This window comes from Helicoverpa armigera, chromosome 18 (assembly GCF_030705265.1).
Source record: "Helicoverpa armigera isolate CAAS_96S chromosome 18, ASM3070526v1, whole genome shotgun sequence".
Classification (NCBI taxonomy): domain Eukaryota; kingdom Metazoa; phylum Arthropoda; class Insecta; order Lepidoptera; family Noctuidae; genus Helicoverpa; species Helicoverpa armigera.
Window position 1 is genome coordinate 10,623,691 of NC_087137.1, and position 23,740 is coordinate 10,647,430.

The following is a 23,740-nucleotide window of genomic DNA, read 5'->3' on the forward strand; positions in this document are numbered from 1 at the left end:
GGTTGTGCAGAACAATGAGTGAATTTACAACGCTTTGTGGACGCTTCATTGAGATTACCGTCATCTTTATCTGTCTGCTCCTCTCCGAGATGTCAACGAGGCTCAAGGCTTTTTTATGCCACTTCATCTTCCTTTCTTATCTGCTTGACGAAAAAGACATTTGTTTTGATGATCCGGTTATTTTTATTTAGGTAAATACGCTGAAAGTGCGTCATGTCGAAGCAGCACAAGTCCACCTAGCTTTGGCCTTTTTTGTCCAGGAATTTAATCAAACTTGTAAGCCGCTATCCAAATACAAGAAACTTCAACAAATGAAAAGTAATTACAATTCTAATTTGTTTGAACCTCATCCGAAATGAATGTCGAAATTGTGCGCAACGTTCAAAACGGACGGATTTATTTATTGAAATTGAAGTGGGTATTTGGCGACAGGTGGCGCTCCAGGCACTTTGAACAAAAACGCTAATGGCCGGTTACCTCAGTATTTTATTGGATTTCCGTCGTCGAGAGCAAATATTGAAAGGTTAAGGGCTGCATCCTCCTAAAAGATTGTTGCTCTAACTTTATTTACGACGCTTGCAAAATTGAAACAACCTGGAGATATAATCCCTTCCGTCCTCCGTAATGTGGATTTTATGGCACAGATGATCGCCTTGTTTCGGAGCTGCTTGTAAATGCGTGTTGGGAGACTCGCTGTGTTTTCTACATTATGTATTTACGCGTTGTATGAATGGGTAGGGCGGCAAACTTGGTGTGAAGTGTATTGATTGATGCGGTAAACTTTCCGGCGTGTGGGCGTGAGAGAACGAGCCCTGGTGTTATTAATGAAAAAAGGTAAAAATTTAGGGTTTGTCTGTGTTTTTCTGTACTTATGTATAAAAGAGTTCATCCCTAACGATGTTAGAATCCTCACAGAAGGCGTATGTAACTCCGTGACAGGGCAGTTCGATGGTGCGCTCAGCGCTCGTGGCAGTAACGCGAGCCATCATTTATCTTGCGCTGAGCCCGACTGCAATGTTTCGGCCGTCGCTCCGACGACTTCATCGCTTCCAACTGATCATTTATCACCGGATAACTTTGATTTTGAAAACTTTTAGACTTTCATCTGAATTGTAACCTTTTGTCTTAGCATTCACCTTCTAAACCTTTTTCTAAGGTGGTCTAAAAGAAACCGATTTTAGCGATTGGTCCTAATGTACTGCTGTAAGTTCACATTTTTCTGTGTCTATCTACGTATATCTTGGTTTAAAGACCCGCTAATAGTTAGCTTTACCTGTTCATGTAATTCGACAGCTATCAGGACCACTTCAAAATGTATCAATACAATTCGTGTAATAGTTACAAAAGAGTCACAACTACAGTCAATGTGCAGTAACTGCAACCCATTTGAATATTGAAAGCAGTCTGTTTGCCTGAATTCGAGAGAACTGTTTCGGATTTCCCCACGGTATTGTCCGTTCGTTACAATAATATCTCGCTGAAATTCCTGCTTCGCTTCCGAAGTTTCACGCAAAGTTTGATGACTCAGTCAATTAGGATAATCGGTTCAGTGTCGTGTACGAGTTTATTTATAGACTAGATAAAGGCTTGGTCGGCAATTCCACATCAAATAGGCAGTTCTAGGTAATGTCCTAAAACTTTCGCTTAACTAGGCTCAGCTTTGCCGCGGTTCATTCTTCTGGGACCACCAATAAGAATCCACCCTTATAAGAAAGGTTTATTTTCAAATCATTCTTGTAGTATTTCTTATGAATTTAATTTATTAGTAAATTGGCGGACTCGTTAGAAAAGTATTGCTTTGTTAAAGGTAGACACAAAAGTCTATCTACTCCCTCGTGTGTCTAGCTATTTATAACTTTACAAAATCTTAGGCGATCGTTCGACTGACTCAACGGAACGTACGTCCCTATTTGAATGTCCCTAACAGAGGGTACGAATAATAAAATAAGTCTAGCGGTTTTTTCGCGTTTTCTCCCCGCCCCGGTGAGGGCGAGCGATGTTTTATCACGGGAGATGCTGAAAATCCAATTTCTCCCGGGGCCTATTCACAAACTGGCCAGCGCCAAACCGATGACGGTGAAGGGCCTAATATGTTGGTCATCAATATTTTCCGTTCAGTTTTACGACAATAGACCTCTCCCTGATAACATTGATTTCTTTTTATAGCTCCAGTATTTCTGTATGTCTCTAGTTTATTACAAGATGAAATCCGCCGCTTATCATAACGTTGTTAAACAAAAATGTGAACATTATTACTTTGCCGGTTCTTATGAATACCGAGTACAAGTTGGTATGAATTTTCACAGCTTTATATTATGAGAGAGGGTTTTAAATCCGAGATAGAACAATTTTCGTTTCCTCAAATAATTTCATTCAAAGAGAGTGTCGACATTTTGAACATAGCTTGCCTTGTAATTTGGTTAAGTAACGTTCAGTTTCTTTTTTTGCTCATTTCTCTATACAATATCTGCTCCGTGAGAAATATCTCTGTTAAGCATCGTTCATAAATACGCCGTGTTGTTTCTTAGTATTAAGCATTTCAGTGGTTAACCGAACTATGTGTATTTGTACATCACAACCAAGCAAACTGGTACTAGTGGTACATATTAACCTTTTTCAGAAACCATAGCATCCATTTATAATTTAAATAGAGTGCTAATTGTAGTAAAGATCAAAGTGAAAATTTCCTTAGACCTAAAAATGAACACGAGCCAAAGAGCTCATACACTCTGTTTTTCTTTAATTTCGGTTTTAGTATGCAAATTCAATTTACCCATTAAGATGACACGAGTATTATGTCGTGGGAATTTCTTCCTTATTCTTCTTGTTACTCTGGGGGCTTATTATATATGTAGAGAAATTGGTTTTGTAACTTCTTAAAATTGTCTGCAAAGAATTGTCTGTACTGGTGGTTTATGATACCCGTATGTAACACTACCTATAGCTGTAGTAGTTTTATGCTTTTCAGGGGCAGTGCCCCAGACTTTGTATAGTATACAAAAACCATTTTCTTCAAAGCATAAATCTTGTTGAAATTCAAGATACATCAGCAAGTTATACGTATCGCTCCTGTGTAGGGATAATGTCCTCTGATAACCTCACTCAGGAAGGGATAACTGTCCAAAGGTCCATAAATAACGCGCCGGCTTCGGGACCAGCCGCCATTTATACGAGAATGTAACGCGTCCGTTTTGTCAAGACGTATTCGAACATTTTTGTAAGGCTTACCTGTCGTGGCCAGCAAATGTTTTTCATGAACACCGAATAGACCATTTTCGATCCTTGATCTTTTTTATCTCGGCTTATTTAGAAAATGGCGATAGTCACTCTCGTACTTAGCGAAGTATTTTCCCATTCAAAGTTCTGCCAATATTTTTTTTATAAGTTAAATAATAAAGAGGCTGTTAACAAAGGGCTTTTGTTTTCAAATATTTATGAGGTATGTCTGAAATTTATTAAATTCCTTTACAAAGGCCCTCTCAATTTTCAACGCCACAGGTATCGATGACTTAATTAAAATCCCAAATGTATTGAAATCATATTGAACACGCATACGTACACCTCCAATATATTGCCGCTGTAAAAACTGATTAACTTTTCGTCTCAAAACTCCCCGCGTCTTCTTTATTACTTCCCAATCTTAAGACCATTGTATCCACGGCTGCCAAATGTTCTTTTCCCAAAGAATTTACCTGTAAAACCATCATCAACATAAAGTATTATGTACCAACTGAAAGGATTACTTACTTATGTATCTACATATACATACGTTGTTGGAAGTATATAACAGTACCATTTGTTGTACATAAACAATGTAGGGGACGTGTTTATGTTTGTTATGTACGCCGAGACATTAATAGAACGACTTGTCAGGTTTCTCTTATTGTATTTACTTGAAGATAACGTTTACTGTGCCACGTTCAGATCTGCTAATTATACAACACTTAAGATATTTATGGAGTGTCCTATTTCTGAGGAAACCTCAATTTAGACCAGTTTTTTGTGACATCGCGTCACGACAAATAATAACTTGGGTTTGGATGTTATAGAATTTAATATTTCTTCAAAAATACTTAAACATCCCTTAGTTGTCGAGACTGGTTAACTTCATATAACTAACAATATAATCATTTATGCTTAATATAACTTGGAAGTTCAAGTCAGCCAAACATTGTTGCCCCTAGCGTTAGGAACTCTCATGTCCACAAACACTGCTTTTACATTCCCATCGGACACTATAATTTGACGGTAATGTTCTATTCTAAACTTGGCTGGGCAGACTTGGTCCCGCAGTTTCCTCGATAACTAAATCCATTAGGTCCTACCCTGGCCTATATCGTAAGTGTAGTTAGAGCTTTCTGGGTCAATGAGGGCTTCCGTAAGCCATCTGAGGAATATATCGACTGGCCTATCATAATGTTTTCCGAGCCCGCGTCTAGAGATTGGTGTTCTAGGTTAGACTAGTGTAGGTATAAAGTTTTCTGTAAATATTTTAGTGGATTGGTAGAGATTAACTCTTTATTTTGTAAGTAATTGATTAATGCGTTCAATGAATGACAGTAATTTACTAATTATAGCAATTCTGTTAGCAAAGTTTTAAGATTTGTTTTGACAGCAGTTTTGATAAACAGAAACATTAATTAGAAGTCGTCAACTACTTAATTACGGCCTAAAACTTAAGACCTTATCGAAACCTTTCAAAGAGGTAGAAAGTTAGTGTTGAACTTAAAACGAAAGTTGCGCGCAATGTCGTATCTTCAGTTTAGTCTTTGGCTCGGAAAACTCGGAACGGGGTTAGGTTATGGCGCGCAGGGCGGGGGCGGGGCGCGCCGCGGCAGTTCGCTCGCGTCACCGGCCCCTGCCTGACGCACCCTCCGCCCTGCGAACACAGAACGTTTCCACACGCGTGCCGAAACAGTGAACTATCCTGTGCTAAACTGTGAATCATCTGACAAATACCAGTGTGTGCAAAACATTTTTAACCATCTTTTACTCCATCGCTCCACATATTATTGGTGAGTTTTGACAATCTAAGGTTTGCGGCGTGCTCGGCGTGTTTGGCGGTCGATAGATGGCGCTGCTTCCGCCCGTATTGCAGTTGTAATGGTTTTGTAACTTTTCAGTAGAAAAAATAGTTTATTATGTAACTTTTGGAGGTAAGTCAGGGCGCCTTAGGTGCGTATATAGTGTAGACTTTGTAATAGATATTGTTTGAAGTACGGACTTCCAGCAAGGTAAGGTTAGGTTAATTAAGATTACCGGCAATTAGTTTTCAGTGATCATTATTCAAAAGAGTTTCGCAAATTAACATTTTTAACTGCATCTGGAAGGGTCATCAGCCACACAGAACATGTTTTACTTGTTTAGACAATTTTTGGGAAGTGAAGACTATAAAATAACGTATCGTGTTTCAAAGTCATATCCCAAGAAAATCCTAACTGAATTTGCTTTCAATAGTTTTTGTAAATTTATATTCAAGAGACATTCGTAGATAGTTCATTAAATCGCGATGAATGCGAAGCGGGTACAGCAACACTTGCATTAAAAATAACTCTATAGAAACACCGTCACTTGTCAACGTCAAGTTTCGCTGCAAGCCTGTTTCATTTTAATTGCTTCACATTTTTCGTAATTAATCCGTTCTTTATGCGGTAGAACAGGATGATAAATGAATAAATCTGCTGTTCACTGGGTAATTGAACGCAATTTGGGATTTTTTGAATGGCATGTTGTACCATTAGAGCCCAATTTTAATTTGGATAGCTTGGATACATACTCAGTATTAAGGGCAAAAAATTCCGGAAACCCTTATCAATGCATACTGACAAAGATGTAAATCACGTTACTCGGACAATTCTTTTGAATATAATTTTTAATGCTACACATACTCGTAAAGTAGTAAAAGGTTGTAATAAGCATAATATAGCGAATAACGAGCTACTTTCAACTGAAACAGCTATAAAACTGTTGGGGGTGCTAACTGGCGCTGACACTAAACTAATATCGCCGGTTCAGGCTTTGTTGGGCCTACAAATTGCTTCTTTAAAGATGTTTAAAACAGCTTGAACATCACTTAATGAGGGGGACAGTTTTACGATCGGATATATCAATTACTTGCAAAATATTTTACTTTTGATAGCATCCTTACGCGTTCATAATACATTGTATAGACACAGTTAAACGGAAAGGCTTTTACATTTTTGAAATACTGTGTATATCGTTTCTTTCAGAGCGAGATATTTCCAAGTGACGGGTGGGGTATTGGGCAAGCTGTATCCCTACTTACATTCTGACCTAAAACCCTCCGTTTCAAACACAGTATTTAAAAATCGCGTCCAATCAGTCCGGACAAAGGGCGGCTGCTACCCTCGTTAAGGTCCCCTCCTAAACTGTGCCATTAACCTTGTTTAGGTGTCACCCCGGCCCTGCATTCCGCAAGTATGTTTACCTTTTAGGGATTTGCAGATCTGCACGCCAAATTGACTTACATGAGCAGATACCTACTTAATGTTTTGAAAACCCCTCGCTGGGTCTAGGAATTCAGTCGAGTAAATTCCCTCTGGGTTCTATTTCATTTTGGAAAATTCGCAACAAATTGCGTTTCGAGAACGTGGAATGACTTTAGAAGGAATTAGTCAAGAATTTAAAAAGCGCACTTGTTTTTAAGTGTACTTAGATAAACTTTAGCTGAGAAATACTGGAGAGCGCGTAAAACACAAGTTTTACGTCTTCAGTTTTCAACAGCAGATGGGCGAGACACGATGACCGCCCGTTTCTTGTCCCAGCACTATGATTAATTACTTTCCACATAAAACGGCTGGCCCAAATGGTTTTTGTTTTAAAGAGAGCCCTTGATATTGAGGTTGATCCCTTCGGTTTAGACATGTATTTATTGTATACTCGTACTCGGCTCGCCAGTGTCACCACACGAGCCATTTATAATAAGTTAGTTTACCACTATGTTTTAACTAGGCCTAAACTAGCCTTGAGCTAGAAACCACGATCGAAGTTGCTTTAATAACATATTTGTCAAGTTTATGACGTCAAATTGTTACATAAAAACAACTCTTTAGCCCATAGTTATGTAATTGAATATCTGGCCATTTTCCAAGCGTAGCCATAATTTCTCTTGGGGAAAAGCTGTTTCTATGTGAAGGCCTATCACAGTCCCGATGTTATGTAATCACTTAAAGCTTTGAACATTTAGAGGTATAAAAACATCGTCAACATACGCATTGACGTTATTTAGCGTTTAGTATAAATATCAATTCACCATTTCGTTCATAAATAAAGTAGGTACAAAAAGTCGTGAGAATCGTACTAAGTAGCTAAAAATAAACTGCTTAGTACCCAGCTCTAGTTCTTAGAAAGTAAGGTCGGAAGGCAACAGCGCCGAGTTACTTGCCATTTATAAATATTTAACTTCTGATACTACGGCGATAGAAGTTGTCGGTATTATAATCGAAATTAATTTAACAGTTTTAATCAAAATAAAGTACACCATTGCGGATCAGCAGAGAGATGAAAATGAACATCTCTGGGCGTTTATTTTACCTGCCTATGGTGAATGACTTGCCTTGCCTCTTAACCATTTTAATTTTCATAAAAGCTTCCTTAAGATTTTGATCGTGTCGTGAAAATTTTCACTTATAATACCACAAGAGCTTCAAAATTGAGGACCAAGGGAACCTTGAGGGAAATGCCAGATAATTTTGAAGCTCGTGTGGTATTCGGGGGATTATTTTTCCGTCCCAAATGTCGGCCACAACCTGTCAGTTTGACGTAGCAACGACCAGAGAAAATATTCAAAAAAAATTATCAGTATAATACCATGTAGGTTGTACCACGTGACGTCGAATGGTGCAATTCTATTGGTCGATATTTGGGTCGGAAAAATAATCCACGGATTTTTGCAACGAGTGTCGGGTGGTGTTTTTGCTCTTTAAAAAGATCAAGACTCTTTTTTATTTTAAGCTTTGGCTTTGCACCTTTTTTCTTGTAACCTTTTCGTCACCATATTTCAACAACTATTAATTAGACTTCAGAATATTGTGTGTCGGTATTATTGAAAGAAATTGCGTGTGCTATACTAAAATGCCTTCACGATTTGGCGCGAAGATGTTCTAATTGGCGCCGAGAATATCTAGGCTGTTGTCTAATGTGCTGCGGACATTCCGAGGTTATATGCCAAGGACAGGCCATCGGCATTCCACCGCAGACTCGTTGCTAATGGAGATGTGTGCTATATTTCTTCGAGTTTCTTTTCTTTTATTGGCAGGGTAACTGTTTGGTAAATGCGTCAGTAGATTGCTGTAAGATATTCGGTTGGTAACAAGGTTTCACTGTTTTGTTGTTGAAGTAACATTAGAATATTCTCTCAAATTCGATTTTTTTATAATGTCTGGAAAATATTTAATCTTTTCTACGGGTGTTGGCACTTGACCATTTTAAAATGAACGTTTGTTTTTCTTTTCATCCTATGCTGCAAAAAGTGCATATTCCAGATGCTTGTATTGATCAAACGGTTCCTTTTGAAGTTACCGACCACTCAATAATCGAGAAACGTTCGTTTGATCTGGCCACTGCACTATACTGACAGGAAACTCAGTTTTATACGCTCTCAGGTTTTAAAAGGTTTTCATTTTCCACAGTTTGTTGATCGAATATTGAGAGAAAATATCTCGCTTTTACAATAATTGCTAACTAACTCTCATAAGTAATTGGAATCAAAATAAACTTAATTAACAAAATACCAGCCAAGTATAGCTTGACATTGACGAGGCAGTAATTATGTGACCGGCTATTTTTGGGAGCTGGTTAACCTTCCCCTATTTGAGGGTAGTTAGTGCGCAAACATCCGACTACATGTAGGTGTATTCGCCGATGTTTATCAGCTGTGTGGGCGAATATTCACAGTAATAAGACGAATATAAATAACCGCAATATGTACTGTTGCGAACATTACATAACGTGAAATATTTTTGTTTATATTTTACACTGGGAACACCTTTGCCCTAGGACAAAGGGCAGACAAACATTACCAAAATTCAGGTGTTTATTTTGCAACTAAAATTGTGAAGTGCAAATATGATTCTAGCACGTAGTTTATGTTGAGAGACTGGCAACACTGCCTAGGGGTATATAAACAGGGTGTAGCTTGTTCAGTGATGTGTACTTGTTTGCTTTGCAGCTTATGCTAGGATAGATTAGCTGTGATGCTTGTGTAGGTGTTACATTAGTATGTTCCTCGTGATTTGGTATTTATCACTGTTTGCATATTACATGTGCCGACTTCCCACGGTTATACAAGCATAGCTTTAGGGAATCAAAATCCTTAGCTGCTAACCTGGTTTAATTTCAACTTAAAATCTTATTCATGTCGGCCATTTAGCTTATTTAGCAATTTCTGGTAAATTTCATTCATTAGCAGTTTCACATGAGCAATTTAATTATATTTTATCACATTATTCTCCCTGAAATACGTTGTCACATGTTTCGAGAACTTTCCACGAAATAAGGATGTTTCCCTGTATTGTTGTTTTCTGTAGTTATCAATGACAAAAGGGACGCTCCCTAAGGGCTGGCCCACGCACAGGAAAATAAGAAGATTGATAATGAGATTTAGCCATCGTTATTATATTGTCAACAACCTTATTTTTAGCCAGACTTTTTGTAAGAGGTACAGGATCATTTGAAGTATTATTATTAGGAGAATCTTCAGCGCTGTATAATGGAATATCATTACTTTAAAAATGGGGAACATGCCGTCTCTGTTATTTGAATTAATGTCGTTTTTTTAAGATGGAGTTTTCCACTGCATTGCTTTTGCAAAATTGTGAAGTTTTCTCTAATAAATTAATTGTAAAAGTGAATAAATAGTTTTAGATGTTATCCAATATCCATATTATTATTTTTTTTATTTCATGATGATTATAGGATGGCTAGATAATACGCGTTTGACCACAATTTCTCTAAGATACATACTCTTTTCTAGTAGTATTCTATTCACAGTTTCAGTCTACGTAAAGTTCGGCTACTAGTTTAACACTCAAGCAGTTTCCAACAGCACACAACTTGCAACGAAGCCTGCATATAAAATAAATCTTGTACGTTACAACGAGGTTGCATACAATGTTTGCCTGTTTACCTGACACGGCACAGACACGGTCGGAGGGAGTGTCCACAAGACGTGTCGTTAACGTGTTACCGGCCAATATGTTTATTGTTGGCCTCCACTATGTTGTGAGAAAGGTGAAATATGGGGGCTGTTTTAAAGTGGGTGTAGCTGGTTTATTTTGGAGTATGTTGTGAATTTTATGTATTAAGGAGCAGACGCTCATGTGACTTCGTACATTTGAGGTGAACGAGTACGAATCTACAGCTTCGCGACAGACTTTTGCTAAATTACATATAATACGGCAACAAAGCTGATCGGATTTTATTGTAGGGTCAAAAGCTAAATAAACACTGCGGATTATTCTGCCACGATTTATCTATTGTCTCCTTCGCTCTTCCCTATTTGCAAACACCGAGCAGGACAAAAAATCCGTGTCGCATAGATCGATGAGAAAATTATACGGCTGGGCTACCTATCCCATGTTCTATGGTAATCGTTCCCCATTTTTATTTTATCTTTGACATATTAGATACCTACGGTATGGTCAAAATTCTATACAAGGTTAAAAGTTTTTAGTTAGAATTTGTTCATTGTTGTTTTCTAACAATCATTATAAAAATTTCCATTGAATTCATATTTTTAGAATCTATTTGCTTTATCATCTATTATTATCAAATGTATTAAACCAAAACAATAATTGTTTACTAATGTATACGCTTTCCTACTTTCATATTTTTTTTCCTTATGTGTAGGTGGACATGTCACAGTGACGCAATATTGAACGGCTGTCGTTTATTTGTGACGGTAGTAGGTTCGATATCCGCATTCCGCACAATTGAATTCATGACATAACGTCGGTCTTGCCGGAACCGTGTCGGCTCCGAAACGTGCGGAAACCGGAGCTGAACCGGCGACGCTTAGTCCTGGTCGAACGCCTTTCATACTGATTTCAATCCATGTCCATGTCATGTGTTTGATGTTTTTGAGGCCATTGGTTACTGACACTTGTCTGCGACTATACATATAGCAGTCTGACATAAATATGACCAAGATATAAGATTAGAGTCTCGTCTATTTACCTTTAAACTTTACCGTAACGAGAGCCAGATCATCTCAATGTGCACACTGGGCACTCGAGTTAGATATACTAGCTGTCTTTTTCATCATTAACGTGCTTACCCGATTTCTATAAAGTACTTCCATAACAAACTAAGTACTTAGTAATTTTAGAAAGCAACAAGAACGGAACGTTAATAGAAACTCATGCATTTTAACACTAGCCTCAGCAACCGAAGCTAAAACTAAGTTGTGCTAAACAAAGCTCAGACTTGCACCAAGTTGTACGTATGTTGGTCAAGCGTGAGTCGTGACGCGGCCTTATTTCATTAGTGCGGCTGCCTGCACTCACAACTCGATTAGTTCGGCTTCAGACGCTTTCAGATCAAACGAAACTTCTTCTATTTGTGAATCACTTTGCTAATACTCGCATTTATGTGGACGTTAGTCTGTACTGGGAATCTGATTAGTCTGCGTGTTATAAAAGTACATAGGTACGCTGTTTTTGTGAATTCGTGTAAGTTAAGAAAGCAGTAACATAATTCATAGAAAAATGTTAAAATTATTCGCAAATTACTTATCTAGCTTAGAGAGATTTATACAGTCTTTAACCCAGATTAAGTGGCGTAACTACGGTAAGACCTAAGTCAGCTAATCCAGTACATACCACATAAAACACAGTTAATCTCTCCGCGTCCTGAAGTTCAGTGTGACGTGTAGTTACTACTTATTCCTGAAACATTACCGTTTGATTACTGCAAACCTTTTAAACCTAGTGAATGGTGCAGCATTTGAGGTGGAAAGTAGTCGTTACTATTTTTATGTAGAGCAAGAGACAGTGAAAGAAGTCTAGTGGACTGCATTGGGTTTAATTATTATAGTAGCAAAGAATTAAAAAGGATGCAGGTTGCATATTCAAAGAGTTAGTCAGCAAACTCTGCCGGGGCTGCGGAATTGTTCAAAGGAGTTAGCACGACCCTGTTACAACAGAAAGAATAGACGTGGACTTCAGTTACTAAAAGCATGATGATCACACCAGTAAGAGGGTCGTCTGATGATCCTATCACCAAAAATAAGACGTGGATATTGCGCGTGGGTTCATAAGTTAGTTAAGTAAAGTTTTAATTTAGGTCCAATATTTCAAATAATCCTCCCATGTGTCGAAACTTAAAGATTTTCTACCAAAGTTCTTATATCTACAACATATTGAAGAACGGAACCCCTTACATCAATATCGCATTAGTGTGTAATAGTGACGAGTTATCGGCAAGTCATTGCCGGCGCTCTCGTGTCGATGAACTCGACTCATTAATTATAACTAGAGGTGTTGTTACACTACCTTGTTGTTTTGTAAGGCCAATAGCAGGGGTTTAAAGCTGTGTATTTTCTTGGAGATCCAAAGAGCGATATTTCTTAAGACAGCAGAAAGTGATTACGCGTTTATAAACAAGTTTACACTTGTATAGGTGGCTACAAAAATGGATGCTCAATGTCTTGTCTTTTATCTAGCACATTGATTAGGTATTTAATTTCTCATAATTTATTTTGCTATAGCTATATGTATAAAAAAATCTCAAGAATTCCTTTCATTGACATTTTGTGTTTTGTCTGTCTCTCACACTTGTGGACTTAAAATAATTCCAAAATAAATCGATGCTCAAAACAGGATGAAGTAATTAAAACTTTCTGGTCCAAGTTAAATTCCCTATTATAAACTGCAGTAGTTAACGGTCGTGGAAGCGATAGCTCTTTACATACGCTAACCGTGTTTACTGCAAAGCAGCCTGTTGACGCGTTTGCCTTTTGCTTCCAAGGAAATTCACTTTGTGAGAGAATGGAGTTTATAGAAATATGACTGGCTCGTTGGCTGTATATAAAATTTAAGAATAATAGATGTATGAGTATCTGGTGTATTACTGGACTATCTTTTCCAAGGCTAGCCTTATTGACTGACTTATATTTATAGTGCAAAATATTTATACTTATTGTTTCATGTGTGTTAAAAGTGCTCTAAACGGCCGTGATTTTTGTGTTGTAATATTAACCCAGTTTCTTTCTCTTTTCAGGTAAGCACCAACTTCTAAACTTAACACACACTATACAAGTAAGACCTAAAACTTTATTTCCTCACCCAAAATGTTAAACTCGTGTAAATCGTACTAAGTTAGTATTTGTCGCACGAACGACTACGGAATTATGACAAAGTTCGTAGCGGTTGCTACGATGACACGTAGCACTTTGCTACGCCGTAGTTTTTCGTAGCAAGTTTAATGTTCGCTGAGAGCTGTGTCATAGATTTGCAGTTAGTTTAAGGTGAATCCTATGTATGGAGTGATGAAACTTGTATGCAAAACGCAATAAAATATAAAACCTACATATGTAGGTGGTCCATGTTCGAAAAATAACCGAGTTTTAATATAAAACAATTTGGGAAAGCAAATTAAATTAATATTTACGTACTGAAATTCTGCAATATGATATGAATTCCGCGTAATTACGAGCAAATAGGCGAACATTTTCACGTAATTACTGCATATAAAATTTGTTTCACTTTCAATAATTTATTGAGCATTAAATTCTTAATTAGTTATTGGTGGTAATTGTTAATAATTTGAAACTCGTGGAAATATCGGATAATTCTATTGTGATTCAATTAATCCGTGAAAGGTCAGTGACTTCATTCAGATTTAGGTGTCATTTACAGAAGCTTTCGCTGTAAGTTTGATTGTTAAAACTGATCTTTTATGTTCGCAGTAAATTATCTTTTATGGTGGACTCAGGGGTGACACTGGAGACCTTTACCAAACTTTTTAATGAAAATTATTTCAGTATAAATTTATTAGCTGTTACAGTTTTAAAATCCTAATATGTAATATAAAAAAATATGTTCTCAACTTAAAAGCAAGAAAATATGTCCGGAATAGTACATTTATGTTGTTAGCGGTATTACATATTTCATGATGAATTTATATAATTTAGGTTATATAAATAGTTATATATCTGAATGTGAGTTGTGGAATGTATTCTTTTGTTAAATACCCACACTTTTCCAGAAATAGAACACCGAGACATTGTTTATTTGATTCTCAGTACAAAATAGACCGTCTGTCCTCGGATTCCGTTTATAAAAATGTACAAAATAATGTTCCGAGCAAAATTAAACTTTATTGAAATCATTCAGGCGTACCAATTGGCGAGATATTTCAGCGATTTTCATTTTCAGATTACTAGCTTCTTTTCATTGACGGAGTTTTTTATAAGTAATCGGACGAAAAAAAAAACAATGGCCGCTGTCCGAAGAATGAATTTTTGGGAATGTTTCCATCCTTGTGTTCGATTGTAAACAAAGCGATTCGGTAAATGAGTTTTGGAAGCAAGGGGCCTTTCCCCACTTCAATCTCTTGAGATGGTGAGCTTGCTCTTCAGTGTTGCGATTTTGTTTGGTAAACAGGCTTTTTGTAAGTAGTTGTTGGTCAATTATTTATGTTATCGTGGCATGGTAAGATAAACTATGGTTTCTTGTCAAACTAAAATTCGGTTTAGGTGAAGATAAAGCTGCTTTTTCAAAATGTCCAGTTTTTTTTTATAAATAAGATTGAAGAATCTGCACCCTTATACTAAGATTTTGCAATCATGTTTATGCAGTCATAAATAGCTTATACGTTATACTTCTTAATAAATGTATACAGTATCAAATATTTATGTGGTTTGATTAGGTTCGAAAAGCCAATTAACTGAGAGAGCATCATAAATATTAATAACTAGCTTTCGCCCGCGGTTTCACCCGCGTCCCGTAGCCGGATGGTGACAACAAAAACTATCCTAAAACCTTCTCCCAGGTCTAAGTTACCTCAGCGGGGCCCAGCAGGGCCAAGGCCTGCCGGGGCTGCGGGTTGTTCGAAAGAGATACCGCGGCCCTGGTACATAAAAGGCCTATGACGGAACACGACGGTTTTTAGTCAGTAAGAGTCTGACACTCCCTCACCGCTGCTAACCCACAGCGGGAGGGGTCATTTGATGATTTTTGACGTCGGAAAAAAAAAAGGTCTAAGTTACCTCCCCTCTAATTTTCAACCAAATCGGTCAAGCCGTTTTCATGTTATGTCGTGACAACCGAAGGCGGGTTTCATTTTTATATGATACATAGATGAGAGACTTGTTATTGAGTTAGAAAATCGTACTACAAATAAATATTCCCCTTGGACTTTTCCCACTACTTTCGCCAGTTCCCGTCAGCCCTATGAGCGGCAGTGTTTACGAACCGCTTTAGAACACATTAAGTTGATGGTCGCGCACGAATGACGGGCTTCATATTACAGCCGCTTCACTGCGCAGCCGATGCACAAACTATACTTAGCCTTGTCTATACATGTTAATCTACGTAGAGGATGTGGCTAGAAGGAGTGTGACGTGTGAGATGATGGCGGATAGAAGAGTATGGAAGAAGAAAACATGCTGCGCCGACCCTAGATAAATTGGGATAAAGTCAGGAGGACGATGACGTATGCATTAAACAGATGATCAGTTTATTTACTTGTGATTCTTACCTATAAAGCACAGAAATAGCCACAACCACATTGAGAACCTGTTCCTTTTTTTGATAAGTGGTCAAACGAGTTTGATAGGTAAATGTTATTCTGAGTCAGCCAAATTCTCACTTTTGATAACTTATTTCAATATCCTATGCGGGGTTCAATACCCGATCTTTTATACTATAGGCAGTTTAACAGCTTTAATCCTCGGCTACTTCAAATCATTTTGATTCATAATTCCTTCTATAGTCATTGTTATAGTGCATAACTATTAGGGCAGGTGCATTAGAACTCACGGTAATGGATAGTCAGCTGCCTAGCAGTGATTAATGGCGGGATTCCATGTCAATGGTAAAAGGTGCGTTTGTCTGTCGAGACTCCTAAATTATAGCGGCTTTTACATTAACGTGATTTAAGGACTATACTTTTTACACTACATAGGTGTTGTCCCTTGGTTGGCTAAAATATTTGTTGGATTTGTTTTTGAGATTCATAACTCACTTTAACAATATTTTGTTACGGAAATACTTGCGCTATAGCGACACTAGCTTTTCGTCAGGCGGAATACAATTCACATATAACAAAGAATGTAGACGATGGAACGTAAAAAACTCATGAAAGCGTTGTGTCGCCAAACTTTGTTCGCATAGCTATACAAAGTTGCATTTCATTTCAGCGTCAACGTTTGATTTATCGGCGGGAAAGTTTCACGTTATTGGACCATCAATAATTCATTTTTTAGCATACGTTGGAATATATTTCTCAATTCTATTGCCTACAGCTTACCCCTAATCAATAAATGCTACATTTTATTCTTAAAAGTTAATTTATTCCAATACTCTGTAAAAGAATTTAAATAAAAGACGGTAAGACCTAAGTGCTCTCGGCTCCGAAATAAAGTTTTATTAAATAAAAACCGTTTAAGCTCACTCGAGACTGTATTTCAGGCGTGAAAACAGTTCAGTTTGTCATTCACCTTTGTACGCAGACACATTAAATGGAATAAATAGTTAATGTTGTAATTAAGTACGTTTAATGAGAATGTAAGTGACAATGGGGCCGTTTGTCTGGCGAGTTCGTGGGCTAAACTATTAGCGAAAATAAATACGCCTTATTTTTCTGCTTTTGGACTAAGTTTTGATTTACTTTAACTTTCTGTTATCCTCTGTAGCAAAGTTATTTTAATCTCGTATACAAGCTGTTGATTTGCATCCGTGCCATACTCAAGGAGGCAATTTTATGCTAATGATTCTCGACCCAAATCAATAAAAAAATTGGTAAGTAATTTTTTTTCTTTATTTTTTTTCTATATTTTTTATCTTATTTTTTTTATCTAGCCTCGTTTAAACTTGGCGCGTGTGATACTGACCTTAAAACCGTGCTGCACCCTCACACAAACGCAAACACAAAGCATACGCAACGATCACTCATAAATTTCATTCATAAAATTGGATTACTTCTGAAATACCACGACATTACAATGACAAAAAAAGCAGTGCATATTACTTATTTCCCATCTACTGTAATTCCAATCGATTATTTACGTATTGTATGTCCTCCTTCTGAACTATGGCACAAATGCAAATCAACACCTTGTATAAGGCATTGTCAAAGTTTTTGATTGTACCTAGTATTTTACCAGATATTTCATTCGCAGTGTCCTAAAATAGAACTAGCTCTATCCTTAACAGCCACACGTCGGCAAATTCAGCACCCTTGTAAAATAAACCCTAGTATACAAGGCATGATCGATAGCACCGTTCCGTCAGCGCTCCTCGGAATATAATATTCGAAGCTCCGGCAAATATTTGCGCGGTACTCCTACCGAAACTTAATAACCGACACACAGGATTCTTCTAAGCTCTGTACTGATCTTGTTTTATTTTTATATCATATTTTTTGGCTGCCATGAAGTTGTCGAGGAAGGTTTTTTTTACTCATATACCGTGTTAGGAGATGAGTTGCTTGTACTAAACGGTAATATTTAGTAGTTTAGTTAAATGTATGTCGACTATAAGTACATAAAAGAGAGGTATTAAGGAATTTACATAAGTCTTTTTGTTCGAATTAAAGACTGAATTTGTCTCTGCTTATTGCAACAACCTCATTGCTGACAGTGACTAATGATGGTCACGATCCCCAATCTATGGGGGAATGACTTTGATGATGATGATGATTGCAACAAATATTTGCAAAATAAATACTAACTACCATACCAATATCTTGTACAGCAATCAAAGTCAACAATAGCTTTAAAACACCGATCAATACTTGCAGCACGAAACAATAAAATACCACGGCATTGAACATGACAACTGCGATTTTCTATCATTATTTCAATGCCACAAAATATAACTGGGAGGCAGACTGAACTGCAGTAAACAAACAAACCATGCCGGTTAAAAGTAACCCTCGGTCCCGCCGTTACCTCACCTCAGTCAATGAAGTGTAAGTCTACCCTCAGATCGCTCCCTCTGCCCTCGGGAGGGTTGTCGTCGAATTAGTGCTGTTCCCGCTGAAGGGAGCGCTCGTACGTAAAATATTGTTATTAGCCAATATGTTCTGGTAGGCTACCTGAATACTCCTGTTTTTGGGGGGTTCCGATAGTTAGTCATGTCTGTTTGGAGGGTAGAATCACAAACACATTTGTGAGTGAATTAGTTTGTTTTCGCCGATAGGTTGTGTTGTGACACTCGAGTCATCTTCTAAGCCCTTTTGAAGATGATATAAATCTGTTTGTCCAGCCCGTTTTATTTGTTATGCCGAAAAGAAAAGCCAAATAATTTGGCGCCCTTAACATTCATTTGAAGAGTACAATGTTGTGTTTTCCGAAACATAGAAAAGCATCAGACGGTCCAGTACCTACCCGATCTATCTAAGTAACAAGCCCAAAGTTACGTTACGCAGCAAATGCCAGGCTATAATATTTATAAAATAAAAGCAGCTGCCAAAGTTCACAAAGGACTCCACTAATTAAACGCGCACGTGTGTGTTTTGCAACGCACTGATCAAAGAGAACCGACTTCTTCTAAAAATAACTATTACATAGGTATAAAAGACTAAAATAACGATGTAAATTAATATCAATAAGACGAGTAGGTAAACGGGGAATGTGTTTCATTTTGTTTCTTATGTTCTCGTTTAGTAAATGTTTTGAACACTATAAAGACTTGAGTTAAGTTTAAAAATTCTTCAGTCATCTTACTTAACATAATTAAATTGAAGAATCTACAGTGTAAATGAAAATCATGCTTTCTTTTAAGACCCCCAGTCCCTGCAGACATCCTACGCAAACACAGGTGCAAAGATATAACTAATTTCATTCCGTAACTCTAGATTCCCCAGAACTTATACCCTGCCATAAAATCTTCATTTTAATAAAAACGTATCATGAAAATTTTATGAATTTAATAAAAAAAGATTAGTGAAATGAAATCGACGGCCTTCTCGGAAGAAATTAAAGCTACATTCTACGTAATCGGATCTGTGGGATTACACCCTTATTGACCTAAGGTATGAGCCGACGGATATTGTTTTATAACATTTTCTCATTTTTATAGCCGCTGTTAGTTCAAGTTAATCTTTTTTGCCAAGGATATTGGAGCGATTGTAATTTTGAAGACCTTTTGTTACCAAGTACAGATATTTAACTTCCTAAAGTAAACTAAATATAGGGGTATCTGACGCAAACTTAATAAAGAAAAATTTAATACTGGAGCAAATATTATCTGATAAGATTTTCTGCGTTACAAATATTTTTGTAACCCAAACCAATCACGTCTTAACTTCGTAATGTTTCAATCGAGCCTGACCTCTTTTCATTGGGAAACCTTGTCAAACGTCTGAATTTGCCTTTTATTCGGTAACTTGTTTTTTTAGGTTTGAACAACTTTTAGTAAAGGTCGTTTGGCTTTTTGAACGTGACTATTTTATTGGGAACATTAGTAGAAGGATGTCAAATTTACCTACATTTCAATGTAGCCATTTATTCAGACTCCATCCTCCCATCCTCCGAGCCTTTTTCCCAAACTACGTTGGGGTCGGCTTCCAGTCTAACCGGATGAAGCTGAGTACCAGTGCTTTACAAGGAGCGACTGCCCTATCTGACCTCCTCAACCCAGTTACCCGGGCAACCCAATACCCCTTGGTTAGACTGGTGTCAGACTTACTGGCTTCTGACTACCCGTAACGACTGAAAAGGATGTTCAATGACAGCCGGGACCTACAGTTTAACGTGCCATCCGAAACACAGTCATTTGCGTCTAAGATATACTTAGAAAGTACATACAAACTTAGAAAAGTTGCATTGGTACTTGCCTGACCTGGAATCGAACCCGCGCCCTCATACTCGAGAGGTTGGTTCTTTGCCCACTAGGCCACCACGACTCCACGACCATTTATTCAGACTATAATGTCTTATTAAAGCAAAATGAACTCTAAAAGATGATCATCATAAATTGAGAACAATACCAAAATTGCTGTCTTCAATAAACAATGGCGGCTCGTTACGATAACGACGCATAATTAATCGATCAACACAACCACAATCGCTTCGATACACCTCAATAGCGCCGATGAGTTCAAACGCGCAGTTAAACCATCTAACGAGTCAAAACTGATTGAAACATTACCCTATCAAGCCTCGGATATGTTTGAAGAAAGCGTAGCTCGCTCGAGTGGAAGTCGGTTCACGAAATAATTACACATGTATGTACGCTACCTCAACCCCTTTGTCCCTCGAGGCTCCAATAAATAAGGGGGCAGAAGATCAGTTAACAGCGCGCGATAAAGTAAGCTGCGGGGGTAATTTTTATCAGATTGTAACCTTAGAATGCTTTACTTGTACGAGATCAAACGCTAGTGGTGTTATTAACAAAATGAAACAGACATTTGAGAAGAGTTTAAAGATTTTTTTAGCACGTGACAAACGTCTGCGATATTTTCTGTAATAACACCATACATATTTACCATTTACCTTAACCGCTGCATAAATTTCAACTAACTCTCTAACAAGACACTGGTGGAAGTTTCCTCATTCTGAATGAACCTATTGCACCTGTCTCCATGGTGGTCCTCCCCCGGCGCGGTTAATGACAGCCCTCCCTTTCAGCGAAGTGCGTGCGCATTGTAGACGACGACACGGCATGAATTTGTATGTATTTAATGAGGGCGTTTGTAATGGGGCTGAATTTATGATCATATTTTGCGAGGTTTTCTCGTTGTTTTAATAAAACATCTAGAATAGGAGAGCCAGCTCGTTTACTAAGATAAATAAATAAAGCAATGGTTTAGTAGACCAAATTGGGAAAGAATTCGTCACCATCATTTCCTGTAGCTAACACTGGAAAAATATTAAAAATAAATTAGCAGTTTGTAACTTTTCCTACTACAACAATGATACTGAATTTTCTGGCGAAATTACTTGAAATACATACATATCTTGTTACAACGTACACAGCTGCTCCTGCGAGCGTCCCCCAACTTCGTCGGCAGGAGCGCCCTGAAACGCCAAATCGATTGCTTACACTATCAGGCGCCGCATATCTGCACACAGGGCCTTTTAAATTCCCTTTAAACTCGGGTGTGGAACCTCCTTTATACTTTATGTTGCTTTCAGCGTTTACTGTGCGGGGTCATTTGTAAAGTCTGGAGAGATTTTATGTTGATTTGGAAATGTTGAGCTTATTTTTAGACACATAATCTAGAACTACAAAAGTATGCTTTAAACTATAGCTCTTAGTGTAACGACAAATAATATATTATGATGTTTTAAAAGTTATAAATTACTGTAAAAGGGGATAACTTGATCGCAATCATAAAACATATCTAGATAGATTCGACCAGCGGTCTACCTTTTCATCAGCATAAAAAACATCCAACCAGAAAATCGAAGCATTTATTCAAAACCAACTGATGATAGATCGTCCAGTTCGTCCCCGGGGTGGCATGGGGCATCCATTAGATATTCAGGGCGCCACAAACAATCCGCCATCACTCACCACAGTCACCATGCCAGCCACGGAGTAAGGAAAGATGAGCGGAGATGCCATTATGCTGGTAGGACAGGCGCCCCTCTTCTAGGTTAAATTCGTACAGTATGACCAAAACGACCAGTTGGGTCACTAAAGGTAATGGTCGTTTCATTGAGACATCTGTCAACGATTTTCGGTATTACAAAAAATGGTCAGGTTCAAAGAAGGGCGAAAATAGTAACTTTCCTCATCCCCCGCTCACCTCTACTTTGGCGTGCGTTCTTAGGCGATTTTCCCTTATAGCACCTCCACTAGTCATTTTGTTCTCCATGATGCCAGCCGTAAAGGCGTCGACACCAGTCTTGAATAAGTGACGAGCTTAGTCGGTTTGTTTGTCACACTTATTTTGATATAGTGAATCACTGTCATTACTCAGTTCAGTAAAAAAGTGTTTAGTTTATGCCTCATTGCTCTTGTATACCGAAACAAATTGTTTCTTTGTTGTTCGTGAAGTTGATATATTTCATGGTTAGTCTACTTCAAATAAACTTTTCGTTTACTTCTTATGGACAGAATTAAAATGGTTATTGCTGTGTATTCTAAGCAAAACTTAAATTGCATAGTTTTCCTGACACACGACGTAAACATATTTAGATGTGTTTTCAGCATCCTCATCACAAACTTCTTATTACTTGTTTTATTTAACTTCATGAAACTATTATCTTTATTTCTTCAGAAACTATACTGTAGTTTAACAGTCAAGTGGTGCACAGTTGATAGATCAGGATTGGTGTAAAGTGCACTTATCGATCCCTAGTGCAAGCGTAACGACATCACGCGCCACTCGAGTGATGCCGAGTCCTACCGATTATCTATCGAGTCGTGACTCGGAACCTGATTCTTATTGTTTATAGCCTGCTTCTGTATTGTAGTAAAGCTCAGTGAATGTAGTGTAAATAGTAGTATATAAGTAACTTGTTTTTTGTTTTGTTTTTGTTTGCTTACAAACATGTTAACTAAGATTATTTATTGTTGTTTGTGTTTTATGTGTACAAAAATGTTAAATAAATAAAAATGGATATTTAAAACATCATCGCTGAGTTAAAATTAACGAAGAATAATATTAAAATATTGATTTACATCAAATCAAATCAAAAATATTTATTTGTCAGAATATGGTAGAATAGATGGTAAAAATTTCTGGTTCCAACATATCCTGCCATACTATGGCGTACAAAATATTTATAATGAAATTATATTATTATTGTAATTATACATGGTTAAGCTTTTGCTGAGGAGGTATTTAGATTGATCTAACGATTGATATTATAAGCCATAAATAACCAACCTTCGAACGAAGTGCCAAATGTGTACCTACTGTCGCTAGCTTTATTTTAGAATTGTTACCAACAGCCAGAGTTAATTAGTCTCCTATCTGTATAGGTTAGTAAGGATTATAATTGTTTGACTCACCTCAAGCCAGACCAATCCATATTAATTGGCTGTCTGAAATAATCCTGATATAGAACAGACAATAAAGCCTTCAAAGTTCAAAGCAATCACACACGTACAGTCACTAACAAAAGTTCATTAAGACAAAAAAAGGTGAACATGAAAATCTAAAGTAATTGACACGACTACAGACAGAATAGATAAGACCTGGACAACAGAAAATCATACAATGCTTTTGTATCAGACGTTTTCAGGTAGATTGTAATTTTGATTGTGTTAATAGACTTTTCTTGCTAACTGTACCTCAATATGTCTTCGCGATATATGTTTAAGTACTTAAGCTATAATATTACCAGATATAACACATGATGTAAGTTTAATACCTAAATATTCTAGACTGACATAAACTTTATCGGTCATGTTAGGACGTTAAACTTAGTATTACACTCAAAACATTATGAATCACTACGCTGTCTAAAACGTGTGTGATACCTATCTTCGATTAGATGATGTAGGTCAGAGATAAACGATTAGCTGTGAAAAAATCTAAATAAAAAAATATTGTAATATATATGCATGTAAGGAAATAAATAAATCTATACTAATATTAT

The 23,740-nt window shown here is 37.3% G+C and overlaps 1 protein-coding gene across 6 annotated transcripts in view; it reads left to right on the plus strand.

The window, feature by feature from the left end:
- The window catches only part of LOC110380242 (stress-activated protein kinase JNK), a 108,529-nt gene that overhangs the window by 13,902 nt on the left and 70,887 nt on the right, over positions 1-23,740 (plus strand). For 2 of the 6 annotated variants that reach the window (XM_049848550.2, XM_049848568.2), the window contains exon 1: positions 4,829-5,015. The exons of 3 other annotated variants lie outside the window; for them this stretch is intronic. The gene's annotated coding sequence lies outside the window, so the exon portion shown is untranslated. Of the gene's footprint in view, positions 1-4,828; positions 5,016-13,239; positions 13,278-23,740 lie in introns of those variants that run through there. One more of the 6 variants, XM_064039162.1, reaches the window with a different exon arrangement.